The sequence below is a fragment of the Perognathus longimembris genome, chromosome 18, assembly GCF_023159225.1.
Source record: "Perognathus longimembris pacificus isolate PPM17 chromosome 18, ASM2315922v1, whole genome shotgun sequence".
Lineage (NCBI taxonomy): Eukaryota > Metazoa > Chordata > Mammalia > Rodentia > Heteromyidae > Perognathus > Perognathus longimembris.
Window position 1 is genome coordinate 41,206,618 of NC_063178.1, and position 22,714 is coordinate 41,229,331.

The window sequence follows — 22,714 nt, forward strand, 5'->3', positions numbered from 1 at the left end:
CCTCTTCTATATGAACAGAACTTTTCAACCATCTTCTATTGAATAAAACATCCCTCATCAACATACTGAATCTTTTCCAAGAGAGCTCATGGGATAGGACACAAACCACCCAATTTTTAAAACTGTTGAATGTACTGAGGACACATGCTGTTCTCACGGTAGTAATGCTAGAAATTAACAAATAAATATGCATGTAACATGAAAATTAAATGAATTATTTGTCAACCATCATTAAATGCTTAAACAATGAGTAAATTAAAGTTACTCAATTTGGTTAAATGTTTAGTGCATGATAAACTGTGTTGTTTTTAGAGGCACATTTCAACAAATAAGATCCATGAAACAAATGAAAAAGAAAACAGAATATCAGAAATCTATGGATATAGAAAAAAGGAGAAATAAAAGGAAACTAACAGCCATTGCTTAAGTCAAGATTACAGACACTAAAGATACTACACTGTAACTCAAGGAACTAGAAAAACAAACCAAAAATTAGTAGAAGGACTGAAATAATCAAGTAGAAGTAAAAGAAATGAATAATAAAAACACAGTAGAAATAAGAGTAAAGTTTTTGAAAAGGAAATAATCCATTATCTAGAGCAAACTTAAGACACAAGAATCTTAAGGAAGTATCACTGTATCTGTTTTTCCCCCCACTTAAACTACAAAGCCATGGTAGCAGAGTAAAAATACAGTGATAAAAAAGATACATGGGCATCACTGGCCGTAAAGGAAATGCAAATCAAAACAACATTGAGATTCCATCTCACCCCAGCAAGAATGTCATATATCAAGAAAACTAATAATAACAATTGTTGGAGGGGATGTGGCCAAAAGGGAACCCTACTTCATTGTTGGTGGGAATGTAAACTAGTTCAGCCACTCTGGCAAGCAGTATGGAGATTCCTCAGAAGGCTCAATATAGAACTCCCCTATGACCCAGCAGCCCCACTGTTGGGTATCTATCCAAAAGCCCACAAACAAAATCACAGTAATGCCACCAGCACAACAATGTTCATCGCAGCACAATTTGTCATAGCAAGAATCTGGAACCAACCCAGATGCCCCTCCATAGATGAATGGATCAGGAAAATGTGGTACATATACACAATGGAATTTTATGCCTCTATCAGAAAGAATGACATTGTTCCATTTGTAAGGAAATGGAAGGACTTGGAAAAAGTTATACTAAGTGAAGTGAGCCAGACCCAAAGAAACATGGACTCTATGGCCTCCCTTATTGGGAATAATTAGTACAGGTTTAGGCAAGCCATATCAGAGCATCACAAGTCCCAATAGCTATACCCTTAGGAACACATAAGATGATGCTAAGTGAAATGAACTCCATGTTATGGAAACAATTGATATATCACAGTTGTAACTACTTTCAACGTCCTATGTGTATGTGTAGTTTCTATTATTGATGATGTTCTTGTATCACCTTCCTATGGTAGTACCTACACTATCTCTGTAATCTTATCTGAGTATATTGGAAACCGTGTTTACTGGTATTGGAAGTAGGAAATTCAAAGGGAATACCAAATTTGAGAGACACAGGGTAAAAAAAGAGAAATAACTACAAAAGCAATACTTGCAAAACTGTTTGGTGTAAGTGAACTGAACACCTGGGGGGGGAGGGAAAGGGGGGGAGGGAGGGGGGCATGAGGGACAAGGCAACAAACAGTACAAGAAATGTATCCAATGCCCAACGTATGATACTGTAACCTCTCTGTACATCAGTTTGATAATAAAAATTTGAGAAAAAAAAATAATCAGAGAGAAAAAAAAAAAAAAGATGCATGGGGCTGGGGATATGGCCTAGCGGCCAGAGTGTTTGCCTCGTATACATGAGGCCCTGGGTTCGATTCCCCAGCACCACATATACAAAAAATGGCCAGAAGTGGCGCTGTGGCTCAAGTGGCAGGGGGCTAGCCTTGAGCAAGAAGAAGCCTGGGACGTGCTCAGCCCCTGAGTCCAAGCCCCAGGACTGGCCAAAAAAACAACAACAACAAAAAACAGATGCATAGATCAATGAGATATAAGATCAAGAAATAATTGTAAGCAACTACAGATATCTGATACTAATAGAAATTGACAAATGATACCTGGCTTAAAGATGGGGCTCTAAGCCATGGCGCTGTGAAACTGGATATTCATGTGTCAAAAAATGACACTAGATCTTGTCCTACAACTTGCAGATTTTCAACGTAAAATTTAGTCAGTTCTTAATAAGACACTTAATAAGAACTTTACAAGTAATAGAGAAAATGAGGGGAAGCTTATGTATGCCAGTAACTTTAATAGAACTCAAATCACTTATAAAATAGTATCAAGAATTAGCTTGTGGATTTTGCTAAGGGTTAGCATCATTTGTATCAATCACAAGTCCCTCAATTCCACAGCATGACTGGAAATGTAACGTAATTGTGGTTACCTCAAATTGAAAGGCTTCAGCACAATGAAAGTAACAGTGGGCTAGCCAAATGAATGGTTGTAACTCTTGCTAGCTATTCATATCACAGAGCATTATTAGCATATTGATATGTACATAAAATTTAGTTAAACAGTTGGAAAAATCCAATAAAAATGGGTTCATGAACAAATAATTTAAAAATTAAATGCTACAAATAAAAATCCAATATAGTAAAATTTTTCAACCATTTGAACAATCATGACAATGCAGTTCAAAGCAATAAAGTGATATGCATTAACCCAGACCAAAATTGTAGTTTCACTAGAACTGAAAAATGAATGGATGAGAAATATCAAGCTGAAAATATAGTGCCAGAGAAATTTAAGTTGAAGTTTCACTTATTATTTGGATGATGGCAGTATGAGCAGAAAGGAATATGCAGTTTTAAATGATGGTACCAAGTCCATAATAACTCGAGATGAGATGTCAGTGGAGATACATACTAGAAACTTGCAGCTCCCCTGTGATAGAAGGTGAGAAGTAGCGACTTCACATATATTAATAAATTTGTAAATTAAATACCTGCAAGATCTCCTTAAAAAACTTTTTAAGGGTCTCAAGATTAGCACCTTAGCCAGGATAAGATGCCGCCGTCACAATAGGGAGGCACCCCAACTCATTCCAACCCAATAGTGAACTGGGAACTCCAACACCCAATGCCCCGTCAAGAGACCAGCAAACCCAACAACCAGAACAAACAGAGAAACACAGGAAACAAAAAAAGAACAAAGAAAGAAAAGCTGGGCTGGGAATATGGCCTAGTGGCAAGAGTGCTTGACTCATATATATGAAGCTCTGGGTTCAATTCCTCAGCAACACATATATAGAAAACGGCCAGAGTGGCACTGTGGCTCAAGTGGTACAGTGCTAGCCTAGAGCAAAAAGAATCCAGGGACAGTGCTCAGGCTCTGAGTCCAAGACCCAGGACTGGCAAAAACAAACAAACAAAAAAATAAAAGAATAGCCTATAACCTGCATGGAGCCAGAAAATCTCCCAGGTACTCTCCCCACCCTGGCCCGAACAGGGCCAGGCTGGGAAAGAGGCTCTGGGACCAGTAAACAGTACCGCAGATGGTCAGCAACCACAGAAGCAACTGCGGAAAAGTCCCACCACGAGTGAAGAGTCCAGACATCAGGAGCTTCATGGGCCCCAGACTGAGCACACAGAACAGACAGAAGGCACCAAGGGACTGGTGGCGCAGGACCAAATGGCCAGGACAAACAACAACAGCAGGGGAACCACTGCCAAATGATCGATTGCCACACTTCACCCTGGAAAATCCCACAGCAGTGCAGAAAACACATACAATCCAGGACCAGTAACTTCTCCATTGCCCCCTCCCTCCAAAATGGGAGATAAGCTCTGGCAGAGACCCAATACCTGATGTAGAGCTCATCAAAAGGGAACAAAGAAGCTAGAGCTCCCTCTCTCCCCCTCCTTCCCAAGGGAACAAAAGAGCCCCAAAGTTCTAGGACCCTACAGCTCCTGGGAGGACACAGGAGCTAGCAGCGGGCAGAGCAGTGCTAACAAAGTGGCTGGGAGACACCTTAGGCCAGCATCCCCCAAAGCCCCAGCTTGGGAGCCTGAATTTGTCCGCACCAGCCCCCCCCCCCCAGCAGAGACCTGGGGACTGGTAGGCATTGGAATGCCACCTGAGGCGCCCAGGTCTGTGCAGATTTTTTGAACAACAGTCACAGGCTTGCTGGTGTGCAATACCAGCACAGCAGGGTAACCTGGGCCCAAGCACATGACACCCCCCCCCGTCATAGTGGAGGCGGAGAGTGTCTGTGGGCACCAACTCACTCCCAGACACTGGAATATGCTGGGGACCACGCATACCACTCACACAGTAGGTTTGCAAGAGGGCACAAGCACCCTCCAACAATCCTGGGCAGCACACCCCCAAAACAAGCACAAGACCACACACGCATGCGCCCCCAGAGAGCCAGCGTGGTTCAGTACGATAGCCCTCCAGCAGGAGGATCTTGAGCCCACCCCCTCGTGGGAGCTCACAAGTGGGCAAGCTGCCCATCAGCACCAATCCCCACTCTGATAGGCACTCTGCCCACAGGTGGGCGGAGCCCCCAGTAGCAACTACCGCTCTGATAGGCACACTCCACTCAGGTGGGCTAGCCATCCGTCAACAACAACACCTGCTCTGACAGGAAAACTCCATACAGGTGGGCAAACAGCCCCTCACTGGCAATACTCAATATCAGAGGTGAGCTCTCTTCACTCACAGCAACTAGCGGGGAAAGAATCAAGAGAAAAGTTTCCACCCCACGCTGAATCAGTGGCCTGAGAACCCCCAACAGTGGCCCACAAGGGTCAGCACAACACAGTGGCAGAGCACAGACCTGCAGAGAAAGACACAGGACCTACCCACCCCTAACTGGGGTGAGGGTAACTGCCTAGGCAACAACTGAGACTGTCACACTCACCCATAGGGCAGTAAGGTTCAATAGCCAAACTCAAACCCGGAGCCAGGATACATACAAGTCCCCACTGATGGACCAGAAGGAACCAGCACAAAGCCAAGCCAAGGCCTCCACATATAGGCCCCTAAAAGTGCAATAACACCAGATGCATAAATCACAAAGAAATGTTACAAATTTCATTAAAAGGTCAAGCCAACTTGCCAACTCCAAAAAGTAGCAGAACTGAGGAGGAGATGGAGAATATAAAAACAACTGAGGCTAAGATAGTAGAAACAATCGAAGGCCTCAGAAATGAACTCAGAAAACACTTCCAGGAGTTTAGAGTGGAAGACTCGAAGGACCTTCAGGAAATCAAGAAAGAAATGGAAGCAAAAATAGATACAGCCTACTCCTCTTTTAAAGACCTTAACAACCTGAGAAACGAAATGCATGAAAAAATAGATTCAAAACACAACTCATTAAAAGAAGAAATTACCACAATGAGAGCTGATCTGGCAACCATAAACAGCTAACTGGCCTTGATGAAAACCACACTTGAATGTGGGAGAATAACTTATCTGACCAGTGGGAAACTTAGCCTCAGCACAGAAGCTCTGATGCCTCATTAGCACACTAATAGGCCTATGGGGAAAAAAATCTCCATTAAAGAAGTCTCCTGTGTTTTATGGCCAAAGGAAGCCACTTTGTCGAGACACTCTTCTCCTCCCTGGGGAGACTTGCTTGATCAGCTGCCTTTAGTGAAAGTTTTTCAATGTAAGTAAGGAAGTCTCTTCACAGTATATAGGGAAGTCTCTTCACAGTATATAGGGAAGTCTCTTCACAGTATATAGGGAAGTTTCTTCACAGTAAATACAGAAGTCATGGTCAAAGATAATTAGTCTTGAGGACATAGTAGCTAGGTGATAGAGTTCTGCCTTGACTGGTCTATTCCTCTGTTTTGACATCAACAATCTTTGTAACAGCTCAACCCTTTGAAGTAGCCACTCTTTGTAGTAGCAAAAACTTTTGTATTAGTTTCCTCCCTCGCAGTAGGAACATCTTCAACTTTTCTATTGAAATGGACATCATGCTGTATTAATTTTTACCCTTGAAGTTGTGAATTGATTTCTAACCCTATAAAAACCCTGGCCCTCCTGAAATAAAATGTGCATTGGTCCACTCGCCTCTGCATCCCCCATGTCCTGACTATGGTTGCAGTTACCTGGGTCCAACACTCGAAGCCACATCACAAAGAATTGATAACTTGAATCTCAAGTCCCTCATTTGAACGACGAATTAGCTGATAAGGACCAAAAGATTACCGCACTCCAAGAAACTGTGAAACTTCAGGGCAGACTAATCCAGGAGATAGTGTACAGGGAGAAGAGATATAATCTGCATATAATTGGAATAGATGAAGGAGAGGAGTACCAGAGCAGAGTTATACAACAAATATTCAATAGAGTTATTGCAGAGAACTTCCCCAATCTCACAAGGAATAACCTCACCCAAATAACAGAAGCATATAGGTCACCTGGCAAAGCAGACCCTAGAAAATCCTAGGCTAGACACATTATTAAGGACTCAGCTCTCAAGAATAAAGAGCAAATTTTGAATGCAGCCAAAATAAGGAAAGAACTATGCTACAATGAAAAAAGATCAGAATTATGGCAGACCTCTCCACACAAACTTACATCGCACGAGGAGCCTGGAAGAACAGAGTCCAATTCCCCAGGCCAACAACTGCCAACCCAGAATTAGATACGCAGCAAAATTAGAATTCACTCCTTTGAGGGAAAAACCAGATCTTTCCATAGCAAAGAGGAGTTAAAGGATTATGTGAATAAAAAACCAGACTTACAGCGATATCTAAGAGAGGAGCCCCACCCAATAGAAAATGTACAGGACCCCCAGATAGAAACAGAATGTAACTACAATAGCCAGAGCCCAACAGGAGGTGCAGCTCAATAAAGACAAGAAAGAAAGGAGAGGAAACACAGCCTAACAAGAAAATGGAAGGGAGAAAACCACACTTATCCATGATCTCTTTGAATATAAATGGTATAAATTCCCTGATAAAGAGGAGCAGACTTACAGAGTAGATCTGTAAATAAAAAGTTGCTATCTGTTGTCTTCAAGAGACCCATCTTACAGCTAGGGACAAAAACAGGCTCCGAATGAAAGGATGGAGCAAGATCTTCCAAGCAAACGCACCTACCAAAATGGCAGGGGTAACCATTCTGATATCAGACGAGCTGGACTTCTCATTAAAATCAGTTCAAAAAGATAAAGAAGGGCACTACATTTTAATACAAGGAAAAATCCAGAATCAAGATATCACGGTAGTAAATTTATACTCACCGAACCAAAGAAGCCCTAAATATGTCAAACAAATTATCTCAGAACTACAGAACGAGGTAGACCGAAACACAATCATAGTGGGAGACTTTAATACTCCACTCTCTCCAAGAGACAAATCCAACACAGAGAGGATTAGCAAGGGAGCTGAAGACCTAAGTAACACCATATCCCACATAGATCTGACAGATCTGTACAGACTTTTTCACCCTACAGAGACCCAATACACATTCTTCTCAGGAGCCCATGGAACATACTCCAAAATAGATCATGTCATAGTCCACACAAAGAACCTCAACCAATACAAGAGTATTGAGGTTATCCCATGTATCTTTTCTGATCACATTGGAATCAAGGTAACACTCAATAACAAAGGATACCACAGAGGCTACACAAATACTTGGAGGAAAAAAACCCCACTGTTATCTAACACTTGGGTCACTGAACAAATTAAGGATGAAATTAACGAATTCATGAGCCACAATGACAATGAAATTACATCACCAAGAAAGCTACGGGATACAGGTAAGACAGCGCTGAGGAGAAAGATCATTGCAACCAGCACACACATGAAAAGAATGGAATCAGATCAGGTGAATAACCTCATGATGCAGCTAAAATGTCTGGAGAAACAAGAAAAAAATTGAATCTAAAATGACTAGGAGGAGAGAGATCACAAAGATTAAAGAAGAGATAAATCTGATTGAAAATAAAAAGACCATTGGGGCTGGGGATATAGCCTAGTGGCAAGAGTGCCTGCCTCGGATGCACGAGGCCCTAGGTTCGATTCCCCAGCACCACATATACAGAAAACGGCCAGAAGCGGCGCTGTGGCTCAAGTGGCAGAGTGCTAGCCTTGAGCGGGAAGAAGCCAGGGACAGTGCTCAGGCCCTGAGTCCAAGGCCCAGGACTGGCCAAAAAAAAAAAAATTTAAAAAAAAAAAGAAAATAAAAAGACCATTGAACAAATAAATAAAACAAAAAGCTGGTTCTTTGAGAAAATAAGTAAAATTGACAGAACCCTTGCAAGACTTACAAAAAAAAAGAACAGACTCATATCCATATGATCAGGGACTCCACCCGAAAAATTACAACAAATACACATGAAATTCAAACAATCATAAGGAACTATTTTCAGAACCTTTACTCACTAAAGAATGATAATTTTACAGAAATAGATCAATTCTTAGAGAAGTATAAATTGCCCAAACTGAATCAAGAAGAAATAAATCAACTAAATAAACCAATAAATTACAGCGAGATACAGGAGGTAATCAAGAGCATTCCACCAAAGAAAAACCCAGGCCCAGATTGATTCACCAATGAGTTCTATAAAACTTTTAGTGCGGAGCTAATACCAATACTCCTGAAACTCGTCCATGATATAGAAAAAGAGGGAGAAGTCCCAAACTCATTCTATGAAGCTAATATTGTACTCATCCCCAAACCAGGCAAAGACCCAACCAAAAAAGAGAACTAAAGAACAATATCACAATTGAACACAGACGCCTCAACAAAATATTACCTAACAGAATCCAGAAACTGATCAAGAAAATTATACATCATGATCAAGTAGGCTTCATCCCACAGATGCAAGGACCGTTCAACATCCGCAAATCAATAAACGAAATCCACCACATTAAGAAAGTTAAGATGAGGAACCATATCATCATCTCAGCCAATGCCCAAAAAGCCTTTGACAAAATACAACACACATACATGTTAAAAGCCCTGGAGAGAACAGGAATAGAGGGAATATTCTTTAAAACAATAAAAGCCATATACAACACCCAACTGCTAATACCATATTAAATGAGGAGAAAATAAAAACCATTTCCCCTAAACTCAGGAACAAGACAAGGATGCCCACTCTCCCCACTTCTATTCAACATAGTGCTGGAGTCCCTAGCCATAGCAATAAAGCAAGAGGAAGACATCCAAGGTATCCACATTGGCAAAGAAGTAATCAAACTATCCCTATTGGCAGATGACATGATCTTATATCTGAAGGACCAAAAAAACTCAGTCCCCAAACTCCTAGACCTAATAAACCACTTTGGCAAAGTAGCAGGATACAAAATCAACCCACAAAAGCCAGAAGCTTTTCTGTACGCTAGCAATGTACAAGCAGAAAAGGAAATTATGGAAATAATACCATTTACAATAGCTAATAAAAGAATAAATTACCTAGGGATCAACCTAACTAAAGACGTGAATGACCTATTTAATGAGAACTATACAAGTCTAAAAAGGGAAATCAGAGGACAGAAGGAGAAGGAAAGACCTCCCATGCTCATTGGTAGGCAGAATCAATATAGTGAAAATGGCCATATTTCCCAAAACGTTATACAAATTCAATGCAATCCCCATCAAGGTCCCAGCTACATTCTTCACTGAAATAAAGAAAGCAACCCATAAATTCATATGGAACAACAAAAGACCTAGAATAGCCAAAGCAATTCTAGGCAAAAGAAGCAGTGCAGGAGGTATCACAATACCAGATTTCAAGATCTATTATAGATCCATCATAACAAAAGCAGCCTGGTATTGGTATAAAAACAGACCTGAAGACCAATGGAATAGAGTAGAAGACCCAGAAATAAAGTCTCATTCTTACAGTCAGCTGATACTGGACAAAGGAGCTAAAGACATACAATGGAAAAAACATAGCCTCTTCAACTACTGGTGCTGCAAAACTGGGCAGCCATATGTAGAAAACTCAAAGTAGACCCAAGCCTAAGTATATATATATATATATATATATATATATATATATATATTCAAACTGAATTACAGAGAGGTTACAGTTTCATACATTAGGCATCAGATACATTTCTTGTACTGTTTGTTACCTTGTCGCTCATTCCCCCCACAACCACTTTTTATCTGTCTTAGACAATCGTGACTTGCACTTTCATAACCTGTGAGCTTTTTAAAAACTTTTCTCACTTGCAAAGAAGGCAGTTAATAGTTGATTGAGAAATGTAGCTTTATTGCTTTAAACCTTGTTTTTCATTTGCAAGGAAGGTAATTAATAACAGGGTTGGAACTGTAAATTATGTTACTAGGCAATTGTCTGCTGTGGGATGGACGGAATATTGATACTTGCAGGTGCCCTGAAAATCCATTTGTTTCAAATCTCCAGTATTACATTTCTTTTAAACATTTTTTTAAAAAGTTTGAGAAAGCATGCTATTAGTTTTCAAAACAACTCTGGCACCAATGAAAAGACAAGCCATGTTTCTGCATGCTAAGTACTGCATAAGCTTTATTGACCAAACCAGAGATCCAAAGTCCATGGAATGAAACCCTTCATTTGTAGAGGTGACAGACAGGGATTCCAGTTTCAGGATGACCTGCTTTCTGTATCTATGATCTATGGATCATTTCATCTCAGGTCCCCCTCATAATGGATCTTGTAAAATTAATGGATGATCCTGGTGCTGATGGCTCATCTCTGTAATCATTGCTACTCATGAGGTTCAGAGCCAATTGACAGTGTCTTAAAGCCAGCCTGGGAAGATTAGTCTAAGAAACACCATCTCCAAACTAACCAGGAAAAAGCTAGACTAAAGACATGACTCAATTGAGCAAACCAGATGAGCATCTGTGAAGCCATAAGTTCAAACCCTAGTTCTGGGGGGGGGGGGGGCGGGGAGGAAAGCAATATGTGGATTTGTATGTAGCTTCGCAGGCTTGTTTCAGGTCAGCAAGGGAAGATGTGGGGGTGGCGGGGGTCATTCAGAGGTGTTAGTTGGGTGTTGCCCCATAATCTACCATCCCTTATACCTCTGCTTCTCATTTTAATCTGGAAAGGCATAAAATTTTATCTTCACACTACTACAGAACACACAGAACTGTTACTTCCCTTTCACATTGTTCTTTTGTGTTCTTTTAGAAAATTAGGCCCATTTCATGTTTTCACATTTCCCCTTCCCTTAGCATCTCTTATCTTTCATTTAAATCATCGGGAGGAACACATGAGGACACCTTCAACCCCAGGCTGACAGTACAGTCGGTATGTACAGGACAGTCACATTAACAAGAAAGAAAAAGAAATCTTTCTTCCCAGAGGAAAGAAGGGTAAAGAAGGAAGGGGGGGGGACAGAGAAAAGGAAGAGACTTTCGCTACTGAAGCCTTTATTTTATCTCTATCTTAGATTTCCCAAGACATAAAAGCTACATTTTCACATCTGTGCTCTGAACATGGAAGTCAAATTAGAATTGTATAACGCCAATATCTCTGTATATGAAAATGCAAGGTTAGAAGTGGTAGAATTTACTGCATGTGTGTGCCAGTCCTGGGATTTGATCTCAGGGCCTGGGTTCTGTCCCTGAACTTTCATGCTCAGGGCTATTATTCCATAGCCTCATGTCCACCTATCGCTGTTTTGGAGATAAGATTTTCATGGATTTCCTGGGCCGGCTTCACACCTCAATCCTCAGATCTCAGCCTTTTCTGAGTAGCTAGGATTAGAGCTATGAGCCACCAGTGTTTTGATAAATCTTGCCATCATTAAATTCTCCCATTACTTATACTTACAGAAAACAAAGAATCAAAAGTCAAAGGCTAATAGAATCAGAGCAGAATAGAAGTCAGTTGAATTACAGTAGCACTCCACAATGCACTCTTCCCTGCGAAGTGTGTGTTTCACAAATCACTGAAGGCAGGTACACAGATGGCTCTAAGAAAAATACTAATGGATGGAGGATTGGGAAAAAGTGGTTCAGATTGTCTGGTCCTCAGACAATTGATGGGTAACTGTCCTTCTTCCTTCTAGACTCAAATGGTTAAATGGAAAATGTGTGCACAAATTGGAATTATGTTCCTTTTATATTTTCTGTTATTAACAGCAATATCCTGCTTGACTCCAGGAGAGGTCACTCAGGTGATCTGAGTTCAAGTCATCATGTCCAAAAGACATTTACGGCAAGTGCTAACAGCCAGGAGCTGCAAAGAGAAAAAGAAAGTGGAAGGTTTCATCTCATTTTTTTTTTAGTACTAACAGCCTATGACATTAAACTTATAATATTTTCCTCAGTCCTCAGTGGTATTTGACAACTCGAATGTCAATTGAACTATTACTCTGCTCTGGATTGTATTTCTTTGTTGTGTGTTTTAATTAATTATCTAATCATTGCCATTGTATTTTGTTGTCATGTGTCATGTTGTCTCTATCTCTTTGAGCCATAGCTCAACTCCCAGTATTCTCATACTTAATTGGAGGTAAGGTTAGCTCTGAACCACGATCTTCAGATCTCAGATTCATGAGTAGCTGGGATTGCAGGCAAGAGCCCTCACCTCCAGGCTTCCTTTGACATTTTAGATAGGATTCACTGAATTACAGAAGGCTTTGAATTGAAGTTGATTCCAAGTCTGCTAGATGGCAGCATTGCCCACCTTAAGGTCAAGAGCTACATGGTCCAGATTCTCCTTTGAGAACTACACAAGTCAGCATAAAGCATCTTAGCCCTGACTGTGCGGATTTGACCAGCCTCTCTGACAACTCTGGGACATCCACTTGATTTTTAAAAATTCAAGTGTTCCTCATAAAATGTAATAGCTATAGTCATTGCCCCCAAGGACTATTGAAGTCTTTTTTTCAGATGAATATACTTGAACGTAAGCTGTCTCACCAAAACTGACAATTTATAAAATACATATTGTATATACCTAAGTGTAAACTGAGGTGCAAGTAAGTTCAGTAACAAGGCCGCACATATCTGGGAACTAGACAGTGAATTTAATAATCTATAGACTACAACTGAACTGTAGGCCATGAGTCTTTGATGTAGAGAGGGTGACACACATGACCTCTGTTTTATATTTCTCACCATTTCAGTGGCTTGCCTATGTAGCAAATATTGTTGAACACCAAGCATCTATTCTCAGTTTCTAGGGGTCAGAAATCCAGGAGAAGCTTCACAGGGGAGATGTGAGTGAGGAGCTCAGGAGACAACTGTGAAATTTTCTGTTAGGGCCATGTTCATCACCAGGTTTGGCTCCTTCCTTTCTCATGTCCCCCAGCCACCATCTGGAAGCTCCATCTCCTTGTCATGGAGCCTTTTCCATAGACTGCTCACACATGCAGTTATTTCACCAGGAGCAAAGCGTGAAAGAGAGATAGAGCTATATAGAGATGTCATAGTGAGAGTAACAGCCATTTATAACTTAATATCAGAAGTGATACTTCATCATTTCTGTCCCTTTCTATTCATTAGATGCAAAAACTAGATCAGTCCACATCTGTAAAATGAGGCAGGCGATTGTCAGAATTGGTGCAGTTTTGACCTGGGAATTTTTTTTAGAGTACTTTCTGTGAAAGGGACCTACTCAGCTAATGACTTGCAGTCCTGAATTGAGGGAACAATCTACACCTCACCTATGCTCTATCATATACAGTGCCTGAATGGGTCTGTGCCCAAGATACGTGGTCTTGGACAGTGTTGGGTATTCCTGGCACTGGCTGGCAATACCCCAAGTCTATGGGCTCCTGAATGGGACAGAAAAGAAAGGAAATTGAGAAAAGAGTCTAAGAGACCTCTAGGACTAATGTGTGTCTAGGGAATAAAGTCTATGGAATATTGAGAGTACTCTATCATAAAAGATAATGGCCATGCCAGTCATGTCCATGTACTCCTCTACTGCTTCCATGCAGAACACAAAGGCAGTAATGTCATGAATCCAGTTCAGCTTGGCTACATCATCCTCTTCTATATCAGAACAGAAGGAAGATAGAGACAAAGGGAAGAAAAATGTAACAAAATGAAAAGAAGAGATCGGGAGGACATTGTAAAGAAGACGGAGGGGTAAGTAGAGGAAAAAAGGGAGGGAAATAATTAGAAGAAGTGTTATAAGGGAAGTGTTATAAGGGAAAAGTATAAGTTCGGATGTATAAATAACCCTCATGGATAAACCAACAATGATAAATGAATGCAACTAATTATGGAGACTTTTTAAAGGAGATAAAATAAAGTAGTAGGTCACAATAATTGATGAAATGAAATAGGCTTAAGGAAGTATGGCTCACTGAGATTGTTTTGTCAGTGAACTTTCTGGTAAGGTTTTTGAAATTAAGTCTTCCTATGGTAAGTTGGACTGAAAATAATTACACAGGCCAAGCTGGCCTCAACCCCCCAACCTACTGCCTCAACCTTCTTCTGCCTTCTATGTTTGTGACTATGGCATTATTATGCCCAACCTATTTTTAAAACTGTGTTGTTGTCAGACCTAGGGCTGGAACACAGGGCCTGGGAACTGTCCCTCAGCATTTAGGCTCAAGGGTAGCTCTATCATCCTTGAGGTCACAGGGCCACTTGCAGTTTTCTGACAATTAATTGCTGAGAAATGAGCCCCCACTGCCCCACCCATTATTTATTTTTCTTGAAAAGAACTCTTAAAGTGGGCACTAGTGGTTCACACCACCAGAAAACCAGAAGTGGCACTGTGGCTCTTGTGGTAGAGAGCTAGCCTTGAGCTGAAGAGCTCAGGGACAGCATCCAGACCCAGAGTTCAACAGTAAGAAAAAAAAAAGTAGAATAAGCTTCAGGTACATGTTGTCACTTTATTTGATTTTGGTGCCCTGGTTATTGTGTATATGTTTATCTGAATTAGAGAAGTAAAGGGAAAACATCAAAATGGTGAGACAAAAGATAAAGGGCAAACCAATGCAACAGTGATACAAGAAAATATGTCTTTAATTAAGAGTACATCTCAGGCAAGGGGGAATTTTAGAGGAGGGGAGATGGGAGAAGAATGAAAGAGGTTATAAAAAGTGTGACAAGAAATGTGTTCACTACCTTATGTATGTAACTAACCCCTCCATTGTCACCTTGACAATAAAAATAAATTAAAAAAAGAAAAAAATGATTAAGCTAATCAAAAACAAAAGAAGGATAAAGAAGCATAGTAAATGTTACAAACAGAAAACAAACTAGAATGGCAGATGAGTTAATGAGTTAATCTATGAGTTAATCTAAACTATGAGTTAATCTTAGATGAGTTAATGAGTTAATCTAAACTATGAGTTAATCTTAGATGTCTGCTCTCCCTTCTCAAGTAGAAACAGAATGTTTGATTCAAATTGTTGTATTCTGAGAGCGAGAATAATCCACGGAGGCACACTTAAGGTGGGAAGGAGCTTTATTTACAAAGGTATTTTATTTACAATCTAAAACCCAGAAGCAGATCCACCCTCCACCTCCTTATACTTGCCTGCAATTACCTTGTCCTGGGTTAGTTACCCAGAACTGAGACCTGTCTTAACCTGAACTCTAAACCTCCAACTTAATTTCCAACCACCTCAGCCTCCAGGCCTCCAAATGTCCAAAACTCCAGACCTCGAGAGGAGCAGGCTTCTTTTCTGCAGGCCTCGCCTCCCCAAATTTTAAGCCTCCCCACAGGCTTTAGGATTCTCTGACAGCATCAGGCTCCAGACTCCTCCCTCAGGCCTCAGGCCTAAGATTCCTCCTCAGGCCTAAGGCTTGGGACTCTCCCTCAGGCCTCAGGCCTAAGACTCCTCCTCATTCCTAAGGCTCTGGTTTGGCTTCGATCCGCTCCTCTGGCTAGCCTGGTTTGGCTCACCCTCTTCCTACAGTAGGCCGGGTACGGCTCACTGCTTCACTCTTCTCCTCAGACCTGCTCGGTTCTCCTCTCTGCCCTGGTCTCTGGCTGGTCTCATTCTGCTCTGCTCTGCTTCACTCCCTGCCTCTCTCCTCCTGCTCTTCTCTTTTCCTCTCCTCCAGAAGTACTTCTTTTAATTTCCCCACACCAGTAGTCCGGGGGTGGAGGTTTGGTTCCCCCAGAGTGGGACGGGATTTCCTCTTTCTTATGCAGTGGGGCATGGCAATCATGCCAACATAGGGAGGGGCTTCTGTCCCTCAGGTTATTACAAAATTGTTGAAAAGTCTCCATCTCTTGGGCTCCTCTGTAATTAGATATAGATAATGCTATGGGACAAGAGCAGTGTAGCAGCTTCTATGAAAGGATTGAGTACACTGTGTGATGTTTTCCCCAGGAGCAAACCTAAGGTACCCTGCCCTCCTTACCCCCACCCCAAAAGATCAGGGGCCAATGGCCAGTGTCCTCTTCTTATGTTTACCATAGAGTTGCCATGGAGCAGTAGCATCATTCCATATATCTTGCTCCCTTGGCAACAGTCCTCCAGGCTCAAGAGAATACCTGTCAGTGGGTTACTGATGAGCCCTGATTGGTCCATTCCTCACTGATGTCATTGGTCCCACTTATGATTGGCCCATTTTCTCCCTGATGTCATCAGGCATTGTGAGGCATCCCGAACAGGGTATATAAGAAGCGGCTCTCCACTTTTGTCAGTTACAGCACTGGGAGCTTTTATTGGTGACCTCCTGGACTAACTTCGAATGACTCTAAGGCTTTAGTTGTGTGGGGGTTTGGGAGGGAGCTGTGTTGGTGTGGTTTGGGTTTGGGTATTTCTTTTCATTATTTTGGTGTTTGTATTTAGTTGTTTGTTTTTTAGTTTAGCTCATTTTGGTTAAAATTTATTATGTGTCATCTTCATTTAGAACATTCAAGATAATTATAAGATTGACTACTTGCCAGTGGAAAGATGTCAAGATAGAACAAAGTTTCCTTTAATTCTTCTTCAGAAGGGGAGGAGGAGATCACCATCATCGGACATTATCAAGTGAAGGAGACCATTGGCCATGGTAGCTTTGGATATCTGAAAAGTGGCCGGCCCATCACTGCCTCACAGACACAAGGCTGGCCGTGAAAGTTCTCCTGAAGAGAGACCTGGAGAGCCATGGCAAAGAAAATGAGGTGAACATTGTCAAGAGCATACGTCACCCACATATCATCCGTTTTTTTGAGGTCATGGAGGATAAAGACTCTCTATATCTCATCATAGAGTTGGCCACGTGGGGACACCTCATGGGGTTGATGTGCAAATCCTCCTGCAGCCGCATATTCGAGCATAAAACCAGGAGGCTGTTCAGATCATGAGTGCTGTGCACTACCTTCATGAGAATGGAATTACACACTGAGACCTCCAGCCCAACAACATCCTGTTGGAAGCCAAACACAATGCCAAGGTCAGTGATTTAGGCTGAGTGTCAGGATGAACACAGGGCAGTTGATAAAGGGAGCTTGTTAAGCCTGGATCTTCTGACCCCCAGAAATGTCCCTACACAAAATGTATGATGCCTACAAGATGGACATTTGAAACTTGGGCATCATTTAGTATGTGATGACAGAGAAATTTCTCCTTAGAGAGGAGGAAGTTTGCTGACATACAGGTCCTAGTCATAGAAACCAAGTATAGCCCTCCACTATACAGAACTGCAAAGGGACATGACCTACTGTCCCTCTTCTGACTGTGGACTCTAGTCAGAGGACCAATGTTGAACAAATACTGGAGCACCCCTGGCTGATAGGGTAAGTGGACTGGGTCTTGATGAGACACTACCCAGCAAGCTGGATCCCATTATTGTGGCAGTCATGTGTGACATGAGGTAGAATGCAGCTGAGACTCAACGGGCAATACAGCACAGAGCATTCAATGAAGCCACAGGCACCTACCTGGACATCAGAGAAAACTTAAAACAGAATGCTGGCCATGTGGAGTTGAGAACAGGGCCATGGATGGTACCACCATACCCAACTCCTGAAGAACATCACCCCTCTCATTTCCCTCCATGAAGGAGACCCAGCTTACCGACACAACTTAATAGTTTCAGCTTGTCCTCAGAATTTCAGTGGGATGATGATGGCACCCAAACACATGTGAAGAGTCTGAATTGCTAGTCTGCCTGCCATTCCCTTGTGCTTCCTGCCTAGCTACAGTTCTAGCAGAATCTGGGACCAGTTTTCCTTTGACTAGTTGAGCAGGCTAGAGAGTTGTGAGTCAGAGGAGAATGCCCTTCCCTCTAGGCAGCCACAACTAGAGGCCACAGCCTCCAGCTGGAGTACTAGACAGGGCTGGAGGAGACAGGAGGCTGGACTAGACAGGAGGAGGAGGGCTGACAGGATAGTCACCATTCTTCCCAGACTTTGCTGCTGTCTGAAGGCCCCAAAGTAATGCCCACAGGGTTAGAGCACAGCTATTCCAGGAAGGGGTGAAGAACTTATAAACTTTCTCTCATTGGGATGTGGGAAATAAGAGAGGTGTACACATAAATGCTGTGGGAGCAAGTCATGCTGGAAGTTCACACTGCATGTTGCCAGCACACCCATCAGAGGCCTCAGACCAGGCCAGCCCAGCCAGGCCCTGTGACAAGTGCTAGGGGATCCTGCAGCAGGGATTAGGGGGAAAGGACAGCTGAAATGGAGTTGACTTTCTAAGCTTAAAGGTAAGTTGAAAGGTACCTTCAGCTGCCTCCCACTTCTGAGCAAAAGCAGTAGGCAAGCATTTTTAATAATGTATACAACATGCCCCAAATACTTCATACATTGTGCTTAAGGGCAGCAAGATTGGTTGAGCAAATAACGTCCATAATGACAAAATCTTGCTATGTTTGGTTGTAACTTTTTTCTGTTTCTTGTAGCCTGGGATTGATCAGAGAAGCGTAATCATGACAGAGAAGCAGACAGGCAGGCAGGCATAGGCAGTACAGTCAACATTCTGTCATGATCACCCTTCTCTCAGTAATTCCAGGCTACAATAAAAAGAACTTAGGCACTGTCCCAACACATCTGGGAAGGCAAGCCTTTCCCATAATGTACACAACGTGCCAACAAATCCTTTACATATTGTGCTTAAGGGCAGATACATTGACTGAGCAAATAATGTAAATTATTTCAATAATAGGTATGGTTTGTTTTAAATTATTTTTAATGTAGCCTGGGATTCTGAAAGAAGGGTGATCATGACAGGCACGTAGGCTGGCAGGCATTATGAGGTACAGTCAATATCCTGTGATGATCACCTTTCTCTCAGAAATCCCATGCTACAATAAACAAAACTTTGTGCACTGTCTCAACACATCTGGGAAGGCAAGAATTTTTAATAATGTATACAACATGACCCCAAATCCTTTATATTTTGTGCTTAAGAGCAGCTAGATTGTTTCGGCAATTAATGTCCATAATGACATAACAGTAGGTGTGCTTTGCTCTAAATTTTTTCTGTTTATTGTTGCCATGGAATTTTTATAGAAGGGTGTTCATGACAGGCTGGCAGGCAGGCAGGCAGGCTGGCAGGCAGGCACACATTAGGAGGTGCAGTCAACATCCTGTCATGGACACCCATATCTTAGAAATCCCAGGCTACAATAAACAGGATTTGTTGCACTGTTTCAACATATCTGAGAAGGCAAGCATTTTTAACAATGTATACCACATGCCCCCAAATCCTTTATAAACTGTGTTTAAGAGAAGTCAGTTTGATCAATAATGTCAATTATGACATAATAATAGCTATGATTTGTTGTAACATTTTCTCTTTATGGTAGACTGGTATTTCTCAGAGAAGGGTAATCATGACAGGCAGGTAGGCAGGTAGGCAGACAGGCTGGCAGACATTAGGAGGTACAGTGAACATTCTGTCATGATGACCTTTTTCTCAGAAATCCAAGGCTACAATGAACAGGACTTCGTGCACTCTCTCAACACATCAGGGAAAGCAAACATTTTTAATAATGTATACAACATGCCCCCAAATCCTTACAGGTTGTGCTAAATCTGTGAAATCAGATTGATTGATCAAATGAGGTCAATTATGACAATAGTAGCTATGATTTGTTGCAATCATTTCTGTTTATGGTAGCCTGGGATTTCTAGGAGAAGGTTGATCATGACAGGCAGCCAGGCAGGCGGGCAGGCATCTGGAGCTACAGTCAACATCCTGTCGTGATCCATGTCACAGTCTCAACACATCTGGGAAGGCAAGCATTTTTAATAATGTATACAACATATCCCCAAATTCTTATACATTAGGCTTAAGTGTAGCCAGAGTGCTTGAGCAAATAATGTCGATAAAGTTATAATAGTATCTATATTTTGTTGTATTTTTTCTGTTTATTGTTGCCTGGTATTTCTGAGAGAAGGTTGAATATGACAGGCACGCAGGCAGGAAGGCAATCAGGCAGGCAGGCAAGCATTTTGAGGTACAGTAAACATCCGGTCATTATCACCCTTCTCTCAGAAATTCCAGGCTACAATCAACAAAACTTCGTCCACTGCTTCTACAAACTGGGAAAACAAGCCTTTTAAATGCTATATACAATATGCCCCCAAGTCCTTTATACATTGTGCTTAAGGGCAACCAGATTGGTTGAGCAAATAATGTACATGTTAACACAATAGTAGCTGTTTGTTGTAAATTATTTCGGTTTATTTTAGCCTGGGATTTCTGATAGAAGGTTGAGCATGTATGGCACGCAGGCAGGCAGGCATGCTGGCAGGATCTCAGGCAGGCAGAAAGGCATGTAGGCATTAGGTGGTACAATCAATATGCTGTCATGGTTACCCTTCTCACAGAAATCACTGGGTACAATAAATAGGACTTGGCAAACTTTCTGCACACATCTGGAAGGCAAGCATTTTTAATAATGTATACAGCATGCCCCAAAATTCTTTATATACTTTGCTTAAGGATATACAAATTGCTTGAGCAAATAAGGTCAATCATGACATAATAGTAGCTATGTATTTTTGTAGATTTTCTCTGTTGATTGTACCATGGGATTTCTGAGAGTAGGGTGACCATGGCAGTCAGGCAGGCAAGCAAGCAGTCAGGCAGGCAGGTAGGCAAGCAGGTTTTAGGTGGTACAGTCAACATCCTGTCATGATCATTCTTATCTCAGAAATCTGAGACTACAGTAAGCAGAACTTCCTGAATTGTGTCAACACTTTTGGTATGGCAAGCATTTTTAATAATGTATACAGCATGCCCCCAAATCCTTTATACATTTTGCTTAAGTGCAGCCAGATTGGTTGAGAAAATATTGTCAATCATGACATAATAGTAGCTATGATTTGTTGTATATTTGTTTGGTTTATTGTAGCCTGGTGTTTCTGAAAGAAGGGTTATCATGACAGAGATACAGGCAGGCAGGCAGGCAGGCAGTCATTTGGCGATACAGTCAACATCCTGTCAGGATCACCCTTCTCTCAGTAATCCCAGGCTACAATAAATGGACTTTGTGAACTACTGCACATATTGGGAAGGCAAGAATTTTTAATAATGTATACACCATGCCCCCAAATCGTTTATACATTGTGCTTAAGGGCAGTCAGATTGGTTAAGCAAATAATGTCCATTATGACATAATAGTAGCTATGTTTTGTTATAAATGTTTTCTGTTTATTGTAGCCTGGGATTTCTGAGAGATGGGTGATCCTGACAGGCAGGCAGGGATTAGGAGGTACAGTCAACATCCTGTCATGACCATCATTCTCTCACAAATCCCAGTCTACAATAAACAGCACTTCCTGCACATTCTCAACACATCTGGAAAGGCAAGCATTTTCTTATAATGTATACAACAGGCTCCCAAATCCTTTATACACTGTGCTTAAGGACTGACAGATTGGTTGAGCAAATAATGTCCATAATGACATATGGCAGCTATAATTTGTTCTAAATTTTTTCTGTTTATTGTAGCCTGGGATTTCTGAGAGGAGGGTGATAAACAGGCAAGCAGGTAATAGGGGGTACAGTCTACATCCTGTCATGTACACCATTGTCTCAGAACTCCCAAGCTCCAACAAAGAGAACTTCGTTCACTGCCTAACACATCTGGGAAGGCACTCATTTTAATGATATATACAACATGCCCCGAATCCATTATAAATTTTGCTTAAGAGCAGTCAGTTTGGTTGAGCAAATAATTTCCATTATGACCTAATAGTAGCTTTGTTTTGTTATATATTTTTTCTCTTTATTATAGCGTGGGATTTCTCAGAGATGGGTGATCACCACAGGCAGGAACGCAGACAGGGAGGCCGGGAGGAAGGAAGGCAGGCCTTAGGAGGTACAGTCAACATACTGTCATGATCACCATTCGGTCAGATATCCCAGGCTACAATAAAGAGCACTTAATGCACTCTCTGAACACATCTGAGAAGGCAAGCATTTGTAATAATGTATACAATATGCACTCAAATCCTTTATACATTGGGCTTAAGAACAGCCAGATTGTTTGAGCAAAAAACGTCAATAATGACATAATTGTAGCTATGTTTGTTGTAAATTTTTCTGTTTATTGTTGCCTACGATTGCTGGGAGATAGGTGATCATGACAGGTAGGCAGGCAGGCAGGCAGGCAGGCATTAGGTGGAAAAGTCAACATCCTGGCTTGATTACCCTCCTGTCAGAAATCACAGGCTACAATAAGCAGAACATTGTGCACAGTCTCAAAACATCTGGGAAGGCAAGCATTTTTAATACTTTAAACAACACCCCCACAAATCTTTTAAACATTGTGCTTAAGGGCAGCCAGATTAGTGGAGCAAATAATGGCCATAATGACATAATAGTAGCTATGT